This window comes from Centruroides vittatus, unplaced genomic scaffold (genome assembly GCF_030686945.1).
Source record: "Centruroides vittatus isolate TY-2023 unplaced genomic scaffold, ASM3068694v2 scaffold_386, whole genome shotgun sequence".
Classification (NCBI taxonomy): domain Eukaryota; kingdom Metazoa; phylum Arthropoda; class Arachnida; order Scorpiones; family Buthidae; genus Centruroides; species Centruroides vittatus.
The window spans coordinates 9,210,481-9,233,556 of record NW_027122706.1 but is presented as its reverse complement, the minus strand read 5'-3'; the positions used below and the strand labels follow the sequence as shown (position 1 = coordinate 9,233,556).

The following is a 23,076-nucleotide window of genomic DNA, read 5'->3' as shown; positions in this document are numbered from 1 at the left end:
AACAATTTGTTTCGTAAAAAAAGTTTTCAGGATCGGCAATTTCATTTTTAATTCAGCCATGTTAATACGATAGATAGAATTAATAATTTTACATTTAAATCTAATCATTTCAACGATCTCATATAGCATTATAAAATCTAAACAATGTTTAATTATACAATACTCAGTACACCAATAATTTTGAATGTAATGCTGAAAAATTAATCACGATCGTTTTAATCGATATTTAACTAGCTATCTCCAACTAAATAAACAGATAGGCGTATTCGAAATCAGATCATACACTATTGAATTTTTCTTTATAAAATTTTTAATTAAACATTTATAAATATTATAATAATATTTTATTCAACTATATTATAAAAGAAATAAGAATTTTCTTAATTTTCTACCAATATATTTCCATAATTTATTATTATTTTTTCCAATCGCATTTATTTTCTTATGATAAGATATCGTACGAAAATATAATATTTAATAATTAAATTTTAAAATACAGCAAATTATAACATTTTCTATAAAGATTCGTTATGTAAGAAATATTTTAAATTTATTTTATCTCAATATAAATGCTTGCTAAATACTATTTTTGTACACCGGTTTAAAAAAAAATGACTGATTTACGAGAGTACTTTCTTCGCAATGTGAAGGAATGTAGTTTGAACCTTTTCTAAAGAAATGTTTCCATCAGAAAATCAATTGAGGTCCGAATTTTTTTCTTTTTATATAAAGAGTGTCCGTTTTCTTTCGGAAATAAAAGTTATAGAATATCGAATTGTTTGCAACAAGCTAGAGTTACAGTCTTCTGTATAAGGTAAAAAATAAAATCAATTATTTACATCTTTCATGTATGAAAAAGCAAAATTTAAAACAGAGATAGAGAGCAAATAGTTTAAAAACTTGAATCCGTAAACTAAATAAAGTTTAATTTTGAATATAATATATCAACTTTGTGTTAAAACTGTAACAAGCATTTTGCATTAGAATCAAATTTGCTTACAAAATGTATTTAATAGTTATTCCTACCTATAAACATAACCACCGTAGTTTAGTCTACATTTAATGACTTTGTAATATAATCCATTTTTACGACATATTTATCACATTCTATTACTATAATATAAAAGTGTAGTTTAAAAAATTGACAGGATAAAGTTTTTTCATTCTTCTTTTTAATTCAGAAAGGAAATATCAAGAAAACACATCTTTAAATTTATGTTTTCATTCACTCCACGACACGACTTTTCCATCTGCTATTATTCTACTATTATCCGTAGAGAGGATCAAATAAACGAGATTTCACAAAGTCAACTGATGTCGTAAAAACGCTTAAGCACATCACATAAAAATGAGAGATCAAATCTCTATTAATAGACTTTAGAATGACGTACAAAATAAATAGCAATCCAATTTAATGAATGATATTTAGAAATGCAAAATCTGAATATGAATAAATATATATTTTATATTACAATCGCTTATTGCAGTTATACATTATATTCATCGAAAGATTTAAAACTGTCGCTTATTTTCAATTCTTATGACAACAGTTCTACATTTTGAATTTCATAATTATATTTCGATGGTAAATATAGTCAATAAATTGTTCTCTTCATAGAATTCAATGATAGATTGTATCATTGAATTTTATGATCAATTGGCACTGTTTCTCAGTTTCTACCATGAGAAGAGAAAAATACGAGTCTGCTAAAATAAAAGCCAATCTTATATCGGCAGATAAAAATCGTGGAAAAGAATAGCAAGACATTGGCGATTGCCTACAACTGGTGACCAAATAATATCTGTCAGGAAGAAATATCCACGAAATAAATGTGAAAAGTATCCAACTTTAACTATGAATTTTGCATTTAAATAAAGAATATCAATGAGAATAAATTTCCAAATCAAGAAGATTACAAAACATATTATAAAATATATATATATATATATATATATATATATATTTTTTTACTTGATGTTATAGTTAGAAGTATATACATATACTTCTAACTATAACATATAACTATAACATCAAGTAAAAATCGATAAGAGTAATTATTAACAGAACAAAATTCTTGTATATATAATAACTTTCATATTTAATTAATTTTTGGAATATATTTGTAATAAGTTTTAATTAGGCGTAAATATTCATGTGAAATGACATTTCGAGATTTTCTACATAAAAGAATACGTTGTAAAACATATTAAATAATACAAAACTGGTTTTTACATTAAACTGATTCTAAGATATTGAAAAAAAAAGTACATGTTTAACAGAATTATTCTTTAATATATATATATATATTAAATTATTTAAAGCAGATATTTAATTAAAAAGTTATAATGAGCCTAAATGTAGTTAATCAAATTACAGTAAAACAAAATATTATGCACAATTTTTCGTTTTATCAAAGCTTTGTGATATCAACCATGTTTCTTTAACAACGTATTGACAATTATACTTATTCAATAGCACGAATTAATTTGACTGACTAACGTATCTTCGCAAAGAAACCAATAAGTGAACACTCAAAAACGAATAATGCCACAAAACTTATTAAAACAAAATTCCAAGTTAATTATTTTTGAAACTATTATTATTTATAAAATGAAGGTTCAAAATCTCGCAGTTTACAATAAAACTTCATATTACATTTTTAGACCAACAGGGGAAGTGCATTACGTAGAGTTAAAGATATAGGATCATTAAAATGTATTAATGTACAGTACAAGACTTAAAAAATATAGATCTAACCAATGCTAAAACCCTGAACAAATAGGAAAGCATGAAAAATGTGAAAGTATCCACATCGAAGAAAAAAGATAACAACTAGCATATAAGAATAATCTAGGAAAAAAAGTAACATTTAAAGAAAAGAAAACCAAAGAAAAAAGAACTTAGACATTCGGGAAAAGTTCCAGACATTTCCAGATAAAACTTTTAATGGTTAAATTAAAATCTTTATTTTATATTTTTATCTTTTGCACAGGAAGCCATAGACAAATGTCAGAATATGAATTAATAATTTAATTTTCTAGAATGTATTAAACGTTTTAATAATAACGTAAAAAATTATACAATTTCTTTTGTCGTTATTATGTTAGTATATTTTATAGTAATACGAAGTATATTTATAAAAATACTTAAAAATAATTTCTTCAAAATAGCTCATTTTAATTATTTTATGAATTGCATGACAATACTGTTAAAAAGGATCAAACTTATAGCAGAAAGGGATAGCGATCGAATATGATATGAATCTCAATTATTTTTATGGGTAGTTAACAAATACTCATTTACATTCATGTATAAATTTATCCTTATTATGTAATATATTTGTGAGCAGAAAAAAAATGTTTACAGGCTCTGTATGAACGACTAGGTGACAGTTTGTACAAGTAATATGCTAACGCAGAACAACAACGTAAGTATTATAATTGATCATATTTAAAGCAGAGAAGGACAATTTCAAAACAATGAACCATTCCATCAAAAATAATCGTCTAAGTTTTTAAAATTAATAAATAAAAATAAATTTGTCCAAATGCATTAAAACTCTTTTCTTCTTCTTCTTCTTCTTCTTTTTTAATAAAGAGAGAAACAAGTACTATATGATACATTTGTATTTGATGTTGCTCAAATACAACTTAAACCATAATATGACAATACATTATTAATTAATTTTGCAAATACAGTAGAGCATCGATTATCCGACTTAATTGGGGACTGGGGTTGGTCGGATAACCGAAAAGTATGAAAAAATACATTATTAGTATAGTGTATTAGGCCTGGTTTAAATACTAGCCTCCCTTTCATGGTCGAGCCAGTACTGCCAGCTAAAATATGCAAAAATTTAACAAAAATAATATTAAAGTAGCCAAGAAATAACCAAATATTGTAGCGCCACATCACTAACGGACATTTGAATTTGCCGACTAGAACGCGGTCGGTTAATCGGGGATCGGATAATCGATGCTCTACTGTATTAGACATTTTGTTATAATAGTATAAAAAGTAAAGTTAAATTATAAATTATGAATAAGTAAATTATTTTAAGAACGATGCGTTTCATATTATTAAACATCAATTTTAATAAAAATTTCATATCTTTTTCTTTTCCTTTCTGGCATGAGAAAATCAGAGCAAATTTTTAAATATATTTGTGTAATTAAGACATTTTAAGAAGCAGATATTTTAAACGTGTTTATATATTTAGTTATATTGTATTCGAGTGATCGTAATTAAAGTACCCCTATTTAAAGATGTCTGATAGCTTGTGGTCCAAATCAGATATGGGATATTTCAGAACACGTGGAACACATATCTTAAAAAAAAAATTGTACCAAAACGTACACACTACACAGTAGCTTTGTATAAAAAATTTTAAATAAACATTTTATTTGTGCAAGACACTCACAGAGGCATTAGTGCAGCAGGAAATACTGCTCAATGGGATCCCCATTCTAAAGTGCAAAATCTGAAGATGAACAATGTGTTCAAACAGCCAACCATAATTGATCCTCCAATGCTTTCACATGCAGTGTAATCCTGTCTTTCAAAGAGTACTTTCTGTACATCCATACGATTTGTGGAGGCGCTCATCTTTCATAGAAGTGGTTGACTCAAAGAATTATACCTATTGTAGTTGGGATAGGACAAAAGTATTGAAAATCTCTCGCCATCTCTGCGCCGTCAGTGCATATCAGAGACTCATTCGGATTAGCTTATTCAAAAAAAAAAAAAAAAAAAACAGTCCAAGGATAAATACAACTGTGAATCCATACCAGACTAACTTTAGGCGAATGCAATGGAATCTGCTGAAAAACATGAGTTGTATTCCATGGCCAAATATGACAGTTACGTATGTTCCCTGTTCCATTGAAATGAAAATGCTCCTTGTTCCTCCGTGGCCACGATACACTTCCATTTTGACATGGAATGACAATGCAAAGGCCAGTTGAGTTTCCCTGTCAGCTGCAAGTAACTCCTGGGTATGGCTGATCATATATGATAACAATGCATCAATTTTCACAGTACCTTCCATATTAGAAAAGAATACACCCAACTGTCGTGAAATTGCATGTGTACTACTGAGTCTGCAACATTATTCATTAATTGCTTGACGACAACTGTGGTACAATCTTCAATGACTTGTGAAATGAAAGGTTTGCATGCATCCTGACTGGATTAAACTCTTAGAATTCTAGTTTCTTCGGATCGAGTGTTCATTCTCCTGAGAACTTGCAGAGTCAATAGACATCGGCGTAAATTCTTACGTTAGCGAAATTCCCAAAGTGTATCCATTGCATTACCGTTGTTTTCATAATATAGCTTTATAAGAAATGCACGTTCCGACAAGGTGATGACTATCGTCGCTGATAAAAACGGCATTCAACAATTGTGGCCATTTTATACATAGTACTTGGCTTTACCTGTGTGCTAATGCGAATAAACTAACTTTTCATTGCTTGCAGCGATAAAAGTGCCTTAGTGATAAATTTTTCGTACTAATTTTTTATAGAAATGTTTTCCGCGTACCCTAAAATGTCACAATACTAAATCTGGTTGCATTTGGATTGTAATACAGTATCTCTTTAAGTGACGCTGAATAAGAGTACTTACAGCGTCTATTATATATTTTTCTAGTGATATTTTTCTATTGATATTATTTATTATATATATATTTTTCTAGTGACATTATAGCTATTGATAATTGGTAGAAAAAAAAAATTCTTTCTTAACTGAATGTTAAAGATGTATATGAAGTTATTATTTAAAAATCGTAATTTATATAAATACCAATTTATTTTCGTTTATTTTTTCCAGATCATTTTTTCTATGACAATATTCGAGATAATTAACACAGCTTTCGAATTTTTTCATTGAAAAATTGAATTATATAGCACTTCATATTTTCAAATATTTATTCATGCACACATAATTCGAAATTTTTATATTTAAAAATGTCCTACAATTGTGAGACATCTTCAGATCCTGCAATTTCAATTATTTAACACAAAATGAAAAAGGACTAAAGTCGATTGAAATAAGTTCCAGTATCTTTTCACTTCGCGTATTTTTTCTTTCACTTTCTATTGAACTGCCCTCTAAAATTTCAATTCGGATTTATTTTCCTATTTCATTGCAGTTACAAAAATTATTAATAAGAAAGTATAAAACTTTCTGATTTCTAACTTCTTAATCGGATTTTCACTTAAAATTAAACTATTTTACCTTGATAAAAGAACGTTTCCTCTTTTTTCTGAAAGAAGTTTATAACAATAACAACTTCTGTAAATATTTCCAGTTAAAGTATTTTAAGAAAAATATGAAAATGCAAACACAGACATTTGTATTTAAAATGTACAAATACATTAAAACCTGTCTATGGCGACCACCCACGGTTCCTTCAAAAAGTGGTGTTTTAGACAGGTGGTCGTCCAATACAGGTGGTGCTGTAATACCGTATTTCCGTACGTATTTTGCGCACTTTTTAGTCATTTCTATTAAGCAAAACTCGAGATGAGCAAAAATAAGCGAATTTTTTCAACGATAGAGCTATATTGGTATTGTATTTTATTCTTATCGGATAATTCGATTTACAAGAGTCGTCGTGATTTCACAAGACTGATTTAATACCAATATTTTAAAGTTTAACACAATACTCGCATTTTCTCGATTATAATGCACACTTTTTTTTCCGACTTAATTAATTCAACTTGGTTCTTTTCGTTCGCTCCTCAGTAGTGTTGCCACTTTTCAAAATTGCTGACCCGGACGGCAGATCGGTTTATTCGAACAGAAGTCCCTGACGATGCGCAATGTTATTTTACCATGCGAAGAATAACGTGCACACCAGTTCTAAACCAGTTAGGGATTGACGGCCGGATGGCCGAGCGGTAAAGGTGGCAGCCTACCGCTCTGGGGGACCCGGGATCGAATCCGAACGGGTCGAATAATCCCCAGGAATTTTTCGGGGGTGGTCCGTTCGGATATGTCGGGCCCCGTCCCTCACCACCCGGTCGCCCCATTGTGGGCCTGGCCGAACCCATAATGGGCCTACTAAAAAGAGGCCCTCTTAGTGCCCACAGGGCGGAAAGAGTTTTAAAAAAAAAAAAAAAACCAGTTAGGGACTTTTGTAAGAACTTAAATTAAGAAATGAAATAATTTAGATTTAAAGAGCTGAGAAGCAAAAAGAAAAAAATGAGTCGAGGGGTTGCTACGAAATCCCGGACAAAATTAATTGTTAACCCGGACAATGAATTAAAAACCGGACGGGTGGCAACACTACTACTCGGTTACATGTATTATACAAGCGCGTCGTCTCTCTCCATCACTTTGGTTTTGGTTTTCGTTAGTTTAATCTTATTTTAACTTTAAAAATACTGTAGTTTTTTTAATATTTAATATTTTCTTAAGTATAATAAGAAAAATTAATAATTAGTAATAAAACGATTTTATTATTTCTTCTCATAATACGATTTCATTATATTCCAAAAAAGAAGGTTGCCTGACAGTTAAACTTCGCTGCTAATTGCCGTTGTGATAAACCATTTTCACATTCTCTGATAACTTTAATACGATCTTCTAAAGACAACACTTCGCATTTCTTTCGTTTTTGAACAATTTCGAACAAACTGAAACGAATTTCCTTTGTTGCTAGACTAATTCATTAACACCTGCACCTAATTTCAAGGGTGGGAGAAGTACCCCAGGTGGGTTCGAACAAGAGTTTAGACTAATTCGTTATATTAGGAGGGGAAAACGTTGTTGAGATGTGTTCGAACAATAGTTTAGACCGGATATATTCGCGGAAGTGGTCGCTTATTACAGTTGTTGTATGTTGTTTCGGATAACAAATCAATGCCCGCGGTCGCGTTACACAGGTGGTCGTTTAATACGGATAACTTATACGAAGACTCTACGTATAAACTATTCCGTGTCAGAAATTTTTGCCCGTTTTTTGACAGGTGTCCGTCGAATGCAGGTGGTCGCCTAAGCAGTTTTCACTGTACACATATTGGCATATTAAAAATTGCAAATTCGCCGACTAAAAATCATTAAAATAAAACTGAACAGAATAATAATAAAGAAATTTTGAAAACAAATCAAAAGATTAAAAGAAATATGAAATTTAACTTTCTAAAATATTCGGAGATGTACAGTATTTTATTTTATAAATAGAATGGAATATCCGAAGTTGGACACTTCTATAATTTGGACATTTTTAATCTTGGACACTTCTTGATGGACGCTAATTATTACCTATGTACTGTGAAGTACATCAGATGGACACCTGTCCATCTTGAATTGTGGACAGTTAAACTAAGTTAGAACCTATGAACTTGACGTCTCTAATTATTAATATAACAACTATTTTTTATTTAATGATGATAATAATGATAAACAATTGTTACCATTAATAATTAATTCTAATTACTATTTGTAATAATTAAAAAATAAAAAAAATATGTTCATATAAATAAAATTTACACTGAAATTTAGGTACATACTCCTGCACCAGGTGACAAGTAAATGTTAACGGCCATATTGATTTGTTTTCATATTCAGTAGGTTTTATGTAGTGAATTGTCGTGAGAAGGTTACTTGAGGGGAAAAAAATTGCCTAACAATAAGAAATCGTGCAATGAATTAAGCATTAAACAGAAAAAGAAAATTTTAGATTTTCTAGGAAATGTTCAAAATTTGTCGTGAACTTAACAAAGAATATAACCGTTTACAAGTCCATCAAAGCAATCTAGAAAAAAAAAAAAAAAAAAAAAAGCTAAAATTCGCGGGTATATAACTATAAACGGCTAATTTTACAGTTTTTCAATAAGAGTATTCCTGTTGCATTCAAAAAGTTCTATTTGGGAGTATAAGCAAACATGTAATATTCCAAACGGTTACATAAAATAGCAAACTTTTGATAGGTATTGCCCACCAAAAATCTTGCTATTTTTGTTTGGTTCAATTTTCAAATCCAGTTTTCTGAAAATTACAGTTATCCGCTTGGTTTTCAAAATTATGGTTATCCACGAAACGTTGGAGGGAAGAAAATACAATGAAATATATAAATATTTTGTAAAATAGGAAACAAATGATGTAAACCTGAATGTATTTGTATAAATTCAGGTAAACCTGAATGTGGCAATTTTATAAATTGGAAATCTAAACAAATTTTACAACTCTGGGAGAACTGTCAGTGTCCAAGTTAGGCAAAATTCCACTTTATCAGCATATTAAAATAATTTAAAAATAGAATTTTAAATTATTATAAAATTGAATGTTATTTGTATGTTATTTGTCCTGAAATTCTGAACAGCATATGAAATACTCAAAAAATATAATTCAAAAAGGCAATCAAATAAAAAACTGATTTAAACGAAGTTAGGAAAATCATTTAATATAAGTAATTTAAAAATTATCACTTTCCTTAAACTCTTAACAAGAAGCCGAATTTGTAAATACATGTCTTTTATGACAAATTTTATGATTTCATACATTTATAAAATTTCTATTTAAAATATTATGAAAAATTTCCCGCATAAAGTAACTTTTTAATTAAAATTTTTCAATTTCGATTTTAAAATGCCTTAGTAAATAAGACATTTTATCGAAATTTTCCATATAAGATAACAATGAATCATATTTTTTGGAAACAGAAGTCATAAATGACTACTGTATTTGTGTAAAATACAGCACTAGTCTTTAGCTCAGTAATTAAATATACTGTATATGTATATAATGAGAAAGGAGATCTGAAAAGTTATTAAAGTAAAATAATGATAGATTAAATAGAAAATATTGTCTTTATTATATCAAATATTTATTAAATTAATGATTAGAATTTAACACATTTTTTTCATTAATTAAGATATGAACTGAAGGGCAAAATTTAAACTAATTATTTAAAAATAATACTGTATTCATAGCACGGTATTTGCATTTTTCATATCAAAAAGATAATATAAATTAATAAACAGAAAGGCTAAAGATTCCAATTCCTTCCAAATTTTTTAACAAATTATAGAGAAAAGCATTTTACGGTACAGTTTCGATGTTGCGTGTGATATTATTAAGACATCTGGAATAGCTCAAAATAGAGTATTTGCAACAAATATTGTGTTGTATTTTTTGTGTTGTGTGCAGAAATGTTATTCCAAATGAAAACGTTTTAAACTAAGGCAGTTTTACTAAAAAAAATCTTGAAATGAAGCGATGTTTAAGAATCATTCAGCCATTTCAGAATTTTTGATAACCACGGAAAGATAAACTTTCATTTGATTCTTTATTTGCTGTCATGTTAATTATCCCAGGTTCCTTACTGTAGGCTGATAAATCTTAATTCAATTTAACATAATAATGATTAATTAAAATAGAGATAATTTAAATTAGCTATTAAATCATTACTTAATTTTCATATAAAAAATATAATCAATACTCTCATTCTACAATAAGCTAAAATAAACATATTTAATTTTAAATTATATTTTCTCAACCAAATTTGAATTTATAAAATCTACAAAAAGAACTATTCAGTAATAAATGATAAAATATAAAGTTTTTACTCCATACTTTACTATACATCAAATTAAATCATTCAAGTAAGCAATCTACACTGAGCATTTCATAACGGTCTATATAAATATGTAAATTAAATTATCGATAACAATAACGCAAACTTTATGCATATAATTACGTGTGACTAATTCAATTTTCTAATAAAAATTTTAATTTTAACAATTAAATACTTTTTGCTTAAAATCTAGCTGTTCAGAATAAAATATCTGGCAAATAAAATTGTATTTAAAATATAAGAAACACAAGGAAATTATAAAAGTCTTTATTAAATTATTTAAAAAGTATTATGTTAACAATTAGGAATTAAGCCCCCATTTTTATTATTTGATTTTATTTCCTAGAATACTTCGTATATAGAAATATATTGTGTAGGCAAAGTATTAGGAACAGTACGCTCATTACATAACGGTTAGAAATAATCATGTTTTTTCCATTCATTAAAATTGTTTATTTCTATTACTTTTCCGGCTCTGTTATATATAACAGAGAAAGTAAGGCGATCAGTCAAAAAATGTGCAGGGGGCACGATTTTGTTCACCCTCTTTGAAGCTAACTACTGTGCTTTTTGTTGAAAATTTCTGAAATTTTGCAGGGAGATTTGTATCACGGAGATTGATGCTATTAAATTCTGATGGTTAAAAATGTCAAAGGAGTAGGGCGATAAAGGGGGTTCTGTGTCATATCACCAGTACAGTTGGACTCGATGACAATTTTACTCGTTATTAACATTTTCAATTCTTTTTATAAAACCCATCCCTACCTTCAAAATTAATCTTTTTACCATTTTACAATGATTAATAATATAAAAAATTTTAATAATAAGGTATCATAACAAATGGCACCACCAAAATTTTAAACGTTGCCGGGAACGTTATGCAACTCGTTGCTGGAATTTTTCCTATGAAGAGTAGCTAAATAAAAATCATATTACTACCGAATAAAAATGTAATTCTGAGAATACATCACTTTTGGATTTATAAATCCAAATTAGCATTAATCAATAGACATGTCGACATAAAAAAAAAACAGAAATAAATATATTCAAATCGAAAATTACTCACTAATTTTCGATAGTGCAGTAACTTATATATAATATTATATGTAAGCTTCCAGTCTACACCATTAGTTTTTAACGTTAATATTGATTATTCAGATATATAAGAGGACAAAATACTTTCATATAAATATACATAATTCTATTTAAATTGGAGATTTTTGTGTAAAAGGCCATTCGGAAAGCTATTTTATACAATTATATATAAAATAAAAACACAAAGATATTGACATATATTCTATTTGAGATAATAATTATATACGTGAGTCATATTTCTACTTAATATCAATATATTTATCCGAAATAAAATATTCATTTCAAAAGTATTTTCCAGAAAAACATAAGTTAATATAAATGTAATATTCATACGAGTTTGTTTTTATATAAATAAATATTAAAATGTCGAATAAATAAATTAAATTGCCGAATAATTTCAAACTTTCTTGTACCAGAAAAATATAATAAATGGCGAAACTTTTTCATTCTGTGTCTACATCGTAGTCTAGGCATCAATATAATTGATATTTGGAACAAGAATTTCAAGACACACTCAACATTCCAAAGAATCGACCAAATTCCAAAAATATCATCAGAAGTTGTCGATAAATATTGAAACTACTGCCACAACTAGACCAGTAATCTATTTCTTTTTAATTCCAGTATTTAATACACAGTTTATCAAAAGTATTAAGACACGTTCAGCAAATTAAAGTTTACAAATTTATATATATATATATATATATATATATTCCAATGAAAAACAAAATCAATATTAAAAAAAAAAAAACATAATACATTAGAAAATTCAAAACTTTAATAATAACAATAATGTTTTTTAAATTAAACTTTCTAATAAAATATCTACAATTTCAATAACGTAAGAATAATATAGAATATTCAACAATAATAAATAAATAAATAAATACACTGTAGTCAGTAAATTAATTCTCATTATTAATTGTATAAGGTAATACTTTTATCTTGAAAATAATTACAGACAAGAAAGTATTTAATCTCGTTGACCTCGTATTAATAACTCAGCATTTTTATAATTCAATAATTAGTTTAATCTTCGGCTTTAATTTCCATAAAATAAATAAAGCCTAATTACTACATCAAAAAATCTAATATTATTAAAAAAACTGCTGCATTTAAATCCAAGCAGTAAGCTAATTGGTAACAAATTTTTAATTGACATTTCCGATTAGTCTTGTAATAAACATTTTAAGTTGATATAAAGCAAAATTTGCGGAGATACGAAATATTAAAGATATTTAAAGGAGAGTTTTCATCAAGATTTTATCAATTTATAAATAATAAACATCCGTGTTGTGTATATTTCACAGTAACATATACACAAATACATTATACGTAAACATATAAACGTTATTTGTTAATATTTTATAAACATAAATATATCTTTAAATGTTTTTAAAAAAAAAAAATAAATACTAAATTTTAATATTAAAAAATTTAGTATTAATTTAAATATTAATAATTTTAAAAACAGAATACAATTTTTATTACATTTAAATCGTAATATAATTCGATAAAATTATTTTAATAAAATCACTTTCTTGACATTCAATGATAAATCTGTATAAAAAAATCTTATTAATACAGAAATTTAATGTAAAATATTATATAAGCATATAATTAAATATTGTAAGAAATGTATAAAGAAAATTTCAGAATTCGAAATTACTTTCTTGATAAAAAAAGAACAGGAGATAAAAATATTTATACTTAAAGTAAATAAATTACGGTATCTTAGTGAATGTTGTTATTTAATTTTTAGAAACAAATTTATTTTTTTAAATAAATAAAACAAATAAGTGTACTTTTGCTCTTTCAAATAGAAGGTTCTTTCTATTTGTTATCGTCTTTACTACAGAATTTGCGAGTAAAAAAATCGTGGATGTTTCTACACGTTTTGTATATAATATATATTTATTCTCTCTCTCTCTCTCTCTCTCTTTCTCTAAATTTTGAAATCGCATGAATTGCACGAACTCATATTATTCTGAATCTAAAAATGTGTACGGGTAAAGATATTTTCTGAATAGTTTTTTAAAGTGTTTCTCTGCAATGAATTTCTTAAAACAGTCTATCAACATGCAAACTTTACAGGTATAATTTACACGAATTATTTTCGAATTCAGTTTTATTTCAAGAATTAGTAATTAACTAAAACTGTATAATTATTATTAATTTATTAATAAAAATTTGAAATTATTTCGAATATGAATTTCAGAAATTCGCTTGACCTCGGATTATAAAGACAGATAAGAAATGTCCTTGTTACTGTGAAGAATCTGGTTCGAATCCAATCGATTTTTGTGATTTTTTCATGACTATCATGAAAAAAAATTATAAAAAGTGAGTATAGATTTTATTCTGCTTCCTTCCCACGTATTAACCGATCTCATACTAATGTTAGATCCTTCTTAAACAGATGGAGTATAGCGCTTCAGCTTTAAGTTCACCTGTCTAAAAAGAGTCTAACATGCTTTAACTTCAAAAAAAACTAATGCATTTCAATTTCCATATTGTAAACGAACTAGAAATTATTTAAAAACACACTTTTCGAAGCAAGTAGAATAATTAAAATATTTGATCAATTATTAATTTTAAACACAACTAAGTTCGTTACTATTGAACATATAATAATAATAATAAAAATTCACAGTTGATTCAATTGCAAATTAAATTCGCACAACATGGACAAAATAGAGACTGGTCAAGCAGAATAATGTATAAATCTTAGAATATTATCGATATATTAAAATTTATTCAGATAGATGATTACGTTATTTCGTTCAAAACTGATGGTTAAATTCTGTATATTTTCTGAATATATTCAGAATATTGAAAGCATTCAATAAAATAAAACAGCAATAGAAAGAGTTTTTAATATAAATCTCAAAAATAGTTTATAATAAAAAAATATTAACTATTTTAAAATTATTACTCAAAATATTTCAAAGACTGTTGTACTTTAATATCTAGACTTCTAGAGGGTGAAACAAAAAACTACATTAATTTTCTCTCACATCTTGTTCTATTGTATTGGACTCATCTTTGCTACTATACATGCAAACTCCACGTCAATCAACTCTGAAATGAATTGTACTTTGATTATTCAACAATTTTTATTGAATGGACACAATATTAATTGTCTATTCAATTTATTCTTAAAGCACAAGCGACGATCGATTTACACGATAAATACGTTCACGAACTCCACTATCATATTAACCAAAAATTCCTGTTAATTGAGTAATGTGTTTGCAATCTTTATTTTGTTTCCTTTACTACAATCTACAGATCTTTTAAAATGCACCATAAATATAATTATACGTTTGTTTTACGAATATTTGGTTGGATTTGTGGAAATAGCCTATATTGAATAGTCGTAAATGAAAAACAAATTACAATGTATTTCAAAAAATGAGTCCTGGATTTAAAAAATTAAAATTCTTCATGAAATAATTTGAAAAATTATACACGCTGAATATAAACATTATATACAAGATTTCTATAACATCCATTCTATAATAAAATATAGCTGCATCCATGTAAATACACCTCTTAGGACCACATTGTCACCTAAGAGTTGTAAAAATTTTCATGGTTTTTTTATTTTTAGCAATTTTTCATTAATGTTTTTCCAACAAAAGTAGTTGGTTGTTTTAATAATTTTCACTTTTTCTTCTTATGCTTACATTTGAGTGGTGTCTTAGCTACAATTTCACTGGCAGTTGCAAATTGATTATTAGGTCTATGACTAAACGTAGTTCTAGTTATTTTTATTTTAAAGAACGAATCTATAAAAGTTCTAGGGCAAAATATTAATACTTACAATTAATCACAAAAACTTATTCAGTTTACAAACCTAACTTTAAAATATATTTATCATTAAATAAAGAGCAATTACGCGTGCACCACATAGAAAAACGAATACAGTAGAGAACCGAAAATCGGAATCAATTGGGGACTGGGTTGTTCAGATTAGTGATTTGTTCCGATTACCGATTATGTACGAATAAATATATTAACCTGTCCGATGTTCAAATTTTTCTCCGTTGCGTGCCGCTTCGTGTTGAATTTTCGTCGATTTTAAGCCTAACGAAAATTTTTATAATAATAATCGAGACTATCGTATCGTTAAAAATTATTTCTGCATTTTGTACAAACAAAATAAATATGTTGAAGAATATAATAACATGAAAATTATACTTTAGAAGTAAATTTAGTATCAAAAACGTTCGATTCAGCACGACAGTCCGACTGAAAATCGTTCCGATTACCGGCGATTCCGATTACCGGGGTTCCGATTAACGAGTCTCTACTGTACCATAGATTTGCTTTGCCATCTACTCATTCATGCGCTTTGCCAAGAGTACAATAAATGCCTGTACTGTACATAAACTTTTAACAGAATTGTAGTATGGAATTTCGTATAAGTTTTGGAAAATTTAAAACAAAAAATTTTCTAACTAGCAGATATTTAAATCATTATATATTAAACCGTCATAAATTAAGAATCCACTGTAATTATATGTATGCATATTTAAAAAAAAAAAAAAGTATGAATTCGCTTATCTAATCCATAAACATGAAAAACGATGAACATGCATATTACACCAGCATAAATATGTTTTAGTGAAAATGTTTAAAATTCGTGTAGTGTATTGTGTTATTATATAATAAATATATCCATAAGGTAGTATTATAGTTTTTAATAATAATTCATTAATGCAAATTTAAGTATGGTCTGAAGATATTATAAAATTCATTATTTAATCTCAAGTAACGTTAGTTTTTATCAACTAATAACCAATATCCAAATAAAATTGAATATAATAATGAACATTTTATGAGATGGATAATCTTAAAAATCTTTCTATTTTGTGTAGTCTTTTAGTGATAGTCTCATGTATAAACTTAGATCTTGATTTTGTTGAAAATTCTTATGTATCTTAATGTATTTTTGAATACCATTAAAGTATTTAAATAAACTTATCCAGTTAAAAAGAAGAAATAGAATATTTAAAAATTTTCCTCTATGATACGGACAATTTTAATTTATACTTAATGTTAATAAAAATTAAATAGGGTAAAACCGGATGAGACGCCTATAGTTTTTTCAACGCATATAACTCGCCTAACTGTGGATTTCAGAAGAAATAAATATATAACGCATGTACACCCAAGGGTAACCTTTTAATAAAAGTGAAGAAAGTGCGTAACAAGGAAAGAGTAACAAAATGACACTTGCCGTCTAACTCGTACCACCGGGAGAGTTGCCTATTTTATTTAACATTTAATTTAATCAAAATTTTGCACTTTTTGTATTTTCCACACTCAATATACTCTGTAATATACATTGTGCATGTTTCGTACCTCTATCTTTTGTACAGTACGTAGCGTATCAAATCCAATCTGCTTTACTTGTCTCGATTTTGTAACTTTATTTTATGATAAGTTTTTTTTTAATTATTATTATTTTGGGTACCTAACATTCAATTTGATTTGATCCAAACGCTTGTATAGCTAAAGTACTATCTTTAAGTCTCCTTCAAAGATTACAATGGAATGTTAAATTTTTGTTGCTTGATAGTAATTTAGAGGTTTATGTACTGTTTCAGATAAAAGGACTAAGTCCTGTTCAGCCTATTTTCCTCTGTTGGCACCAGTTATTCTTCTTTTGTATTCAGTAGGCATCTAAAATTAATAAATTTAATTAAGTTCACAATAAAATATTTCAGAAAAAGAACGCATCTCTCCCTTAAATTCATAGACATCTCACTCAATCCGTACGGGAGAGATGCGTATTTCTATATTTTAGATTAAAATCGTTAGAAACTTTGGCTTCGACTACAATACAACCAACTAACCCGACTTTCACATGAAACAAACATTACATAAACATATTCGAATTTCAGAGCCTTTCATGTAAATGTGAATATCACAAAAAGTTTATAGAGTTATGATAAACAGAAAATTATTTTTAACAAAAAAAAAAATCAGCAAAACAGCCATTAGAAAAATAATGAAACATAAGAACGCTAAGCATAGTCACCATTAAAGTGACTAGTGACTTGTTCTACTTAATAGCGAGGTTGAGGCCGAAGTTTTCAACGCGAAAACGTGTACGTCGGACGTTCGGCGCCGCTTTCCTGTAAGCCTAGAAGTTTGGCAATAGCGTTTGGAAAGTCAGTGGAATCATGCTCTACATTCCAAACGCCATTGCCAAACTTCTAGGCTTACAGGAAAGTGGCGCCGAACGTCCGACGTACACGTTTTCGCGTTGAAAACTTCGGCCTCAACCTCGCTAATATTATTTGAACAAACAACCTGTAGATGTCTCTCCCGACTAGGAATCTCATCCAGTTTTACTCTATAATTTTTATACATATAATAGCAGATATGCCCGGCACTGCCCGAGAGAAAAATCATAAGAACAAACATTAAAATGAAAACTATATTAAAAGTTTGGTTATTTTAGCCTTCCATTGTTACTGTTTATCACTAACTGTAAGTGTCAATGGGATGAAATCAGAGGGTGGACCGAGATGTTTAGATTTCATGGTGGCTTATATTTTCCGCACAACTAGACAGTAACTGTGAAAGATGCAAATCAGTCAAAATTTTTAAGTGTAAAGAGAACAGACAGCCTGACAGACGTTAGATATATATCTATATCTATATATATATATATATATCGTCTATATATATATCAATAGATAGAGATTTGTATTTGTATAGTAATATTATCAATATATACTGAAAAGGAACATTTTTGTTCATTTTTGAAGTTTGATGGGATTTTTAAAAAATTTCAGAGAAGTATTTTCAATATAGAAAGGAATTCAAGTCTACATTCTGTATCTAATCATTTACTTTTTGAATAAGTGATATTTTGATTTCAGAAATATTGCTGCTCCTGGATCAATGATTCTTTCAAGAACTTTTTCAGAATTTGGCAGAAGCAAATAATTACAGAAATAAACATTTGAACCAAAAGAGTAGTTTTCTTAGAACGCACTTACAACTGGAGTGAATTTCGAAACAGAAACAGAAATTCATTAGGACCAAACACAAATATCTTTATAGTTCTAAATACAAGTATACTTTGTTGTTATAATACTGGAAAGTGACGATCTCCATATCGGCAATGCATTCTACAACAATTCTTTATAAACAATATTAATTTTATAAATATTGATTAAATAACTGTCAGTAATAAAAAATGTAATCAAGAATAATCGATAGTAAGAATACATTGTAATGTAAATTTTGTTGTAAATTAATAGTTTTAAACTTAAAAAAAAAAAAATGGTAGAATGGTACTGGGACGTAAATTAATCGACTTCTCGATACCAAACGTTCTGCTAGCGTTGAGAGTTGAACTTTGACTCCTAGGATCTAAAACATTTAACGTTTTTGGGAGTTCAAATTTTTCTGTTAATATACTCGACTATATCCTTTTTACTGTAAGAAGTCTGCTTCTGATTACACATTTCATGATTTTGTCAGCTAATTAGCGAATGACTGATGCCAACTTAGGTTTATTAGGATACCAATATTGTTAATGTATATAAATTAAAGTCATTTTTGTCTCTCAACTATTTATTAAGTATTCGATGAAAGAATTTTAATTATAACTTAATATTTACATAATTTCTATTAAAAGTTAAATTAATTCCATTAATTAACATGAAACAGAATATATAAGCAATAATTTTTGATTCTCTTTTACAAAACAGCATTTATCATCTGTTCAAATATTTTAAAATTTTCCTTGAATTTAAACATGATTTCAAGTTTCGTTCAAATTCCAAGGTAAATATTCTGCTTGCTTTAAGAGAGTCGAAAGTGGAATTTATTCGAAACGTTTTCGGTTCGAACACCAATTATGGTCGAATCGTAGACAAAAAACGTTTCGAGTACATTCTACTTGTGGCTATATTTAACTAAATTTTAAAGTTTACACTACAATTTTCTTTAATCGAACTGTTATAAGCTATCAATTAAAACTGAAAATTTTAATTTTGATCACTGTTATGCTAAGCATGTTAACATATATAACATATATATATATATATATATACAGTATATATTTTCCGATACAGTAATTATACGAAGCATTTTCCATTAGATGTTAACTTAAGAAATATTTCCGCAAATGTAATTTATACGATATCAATTTATTATTTAACTGTTCTCAAATTAATCATCACAGTATATTAAGATTAGTGTTGTACCTCATGTTTTGATAAATTAAATTAATGTTAATAATGAAGAATAACTTTATAAACTTTTGTTTGAATGTTTTTACCTCCATCTGAAAAAATATCTGATGAATACGAATAAATTTAAATACGAAAAAGTTCTTTGGTATTTTTTCGCATTTAAATTCGTTCAATGCAACTAAAATTCGCTTTAATGAATTAGTAATATTATAATGTTAGAAGTATTTAATTTTACATAAAATCAGCGTTTAAAAAATGTTTTAATTATAAATGAACTTCCTAAATTAAGAATTATCATATATATATATATATGTATAGTCTACCTATTTGTCAGTGTTCCTGTTTAGTTTATTTGTATAATAGAAGAAATTAACATAAACTGATGAAACTTAACTTAAATACAGTTTTTATTTTTGATTATTGAAAGCAGTAAGAATTCATTTGGGATGAATACTGAAAAGAAAATTTTATTAAATTAATGAAATGAGACGACCAGATGGCCAAGGCAAGTACAGGCGTGAGCTGTAGCACTAAAGACACGGATTTGAGTCTAGGTAAAGCTCCAAATTTTCACGAGTGTTTTGATCCGAATGCGCTGAATCTAGTTTCTTAATATCCAATCAGTAAAATCTATAATGAACATGAAAAAAAAAAAACCAAATTTCCGCAAGACAAACTTTAAGAAAATTAACGACATGAATAAAAATTTGATTTTTAGATATACTTTCTCCGAATAAAATTAATGAAACAATAATAAATGATGACTAGATTCGAGCTATAAATTTTAAAATATTTAAGTAAAAAATCCGAGTTGTATATACTGTACTTTATATATGTAAATACATTTACTTAAGTACATTCAAAACTTTTCAATATTTTTATATACAGTTTCTAATGTTTCTTTTAATTATAGAAAAACAAACTGAGAATGTGAGAAAAATTTTGAAGATGAATAAAATTTGAATTGTAAATTTAAAAATTCTTGGAATTATAAAAAAATGCCAAAAAAGTTTTTTATTTGCTTCAATATAATTAATTAACCATCTTAATACACTGTAAATCACGACAATAACTGTAGGAAATAAATGTTAAAATTACAACATTTTTAAAAAACTACCAAAATTTCAAACTTCTAGCTTCCAATATGTTATAAAGCATAAATTAGTAATACAAAAATCGACAAAATTTTTAATCATAGTTTTAATTTATTTAATTTAAAATATATGCTCTTAACTTCAGTAGCGTCTTGTCCCTGTACATCATACTTCACCTGATAACAATAGTCAAACCGGTCATCTACCTAACACTGTTCTGGAAAAAATTTTTGAATCGAAATAACGTGATTTTCTGTCCAAACCGGCACTTCGTATATAGTTAATCGGAACCTCCTGCTAAGCTTTCCATATCTGATCTCGACATTCATGTATCAACTTCGTTCTCGAGAATAAGGAAAGACAGACAAACGGATGAATGCCGTGGGAATTTATAGGTCTGCAATTTAAAAATTACAGCCCAATTCATATAAATAGATTTTATATTGTCACGTAAAAATTTCTTTAAAATTTTAATGTACAACGATTCACAATGAGAATAAATGGAGTGGAATAGAATTTCGGAACAAAGTATTAGTTCAAAATTGAAGTTTGTTGTATAACCTAATACAGCCAGCTTCAATTTTCAATCAATTACGAAATTAAGAAAGAACTCGATCTCGACCAGATCGTTCATTAAAATTTTGCCAGAATTCGAATCGGATTTAAACTCTGATCCTTCACAGAAATAAATGTATTGTTTTTTTCAATGTTTTAGACTTTCTAGTTGGGCTGCAATTTGAAAAAATTGTAGACCTATAAATTTCCACTGTCGTCCATCTGTCTCTACTTGATCTCGAAAACAGTGTTAGATAAACGAAATTCAACACCAGATATGGAAAGCTTAGGGGCAGGAGGCTCCCTAAGATTTAACTATATATGAATTTCCGATGCAAACCGGAAATCACATTATTTCAATTCAAATATTTTCTCCTGAATGGAGTTAGATGAATGACCGGCACAGTTCTATTGCTAACGGAAAAGAATGGTGTATAGGGGCAAGACACTACAGTATTAATTTGAGGTGGAGCGCATATATTTTAAATTAAATAAATTAAAAATATGATTAAAATTTGGGGTCCGACATTGTGACGATGTCACAATAAATAATTGCTTGTATTAAGTACAAAAAGTTTAAGCAATATAATCATAAAAATACTCGTAGAATCTGAATACTTATAGCAACAGATAATAAAGGTAATATTTACTTTTAACCATCTAAAATGATTATTGACTCCTATTTTAAAAATTTGAATTCAATCTTTTTAAATGTGTAAAATAAATGAATTATTGAATTTGTCATACAGTAATACTTCTAATACTTATTTTAAAGTATAATTTATCGTAAAAGAGAATCTCAAACTCAGAATAAGAAGTATATTATTCCATATTTTAGATTAAATATGGTTTATTACCTTCATTTTTTCTCTATAATTGGCATAATATCCATTATTAAAACAAATTATTAAAAATAAATAAAATGTTTAAGATAATTGCTTTTAATATTTCTTATAGTCCATTTCTTTTTATTACATAATATCTGTTATTAGCTAGAAACATAATAATTATACAATAGGGAACGATACAAAATATTTCGACGATAAAACATCGTCTAAAATCTTTTCAAGTATTATTAATTTTTCCAGAAATAAATGTTTACTTTAATAAAATTATATATCTTTTCTATTCAGTCATCTGAACTGGCACGTTGCCATTATACTATGTTCACTTAAGATAAATCGCAGCATGGACCATTTAATAAAAGGGTGTTGTGCATGGGACCTATCTTTAACATCGACTTGGTTTATTTAATATTTCAAGAAATAATGACGTCTGTCTCTTAATAAATATAGATAAAAAATAATAATTTAACAAAAAGTATATGTATTAATAAAATGTCAAATTTTATATACAGAGCTTTAAAATTCAATATCTGATCTTACATTTATAAAATTGTAATATTACAGTAAATAATGTATAAATAATGTTATAAACAAAATATATATTTTAAACGAAAAAAGACTATTAAAAATGTTAAACTTTTGGATTATTTAAATTTTATTTTTACATAATTAACACTAAATT

The 23,076-nt window shown here is 27.3% G+C and overlaps 1 protein-coding gene across 6 annotated transcripts in view; it reads right to left on the bottom strand.

The window, feature by feature from the left end:
- Dys (Dystrophin) overlaps positions 1-23,076 on the bottom strand; it is a 514,896-nt gene that overhangs the window by 138,137 nt on the left and 353,683 nt on the right. The window lies entirely within an intron of this gene.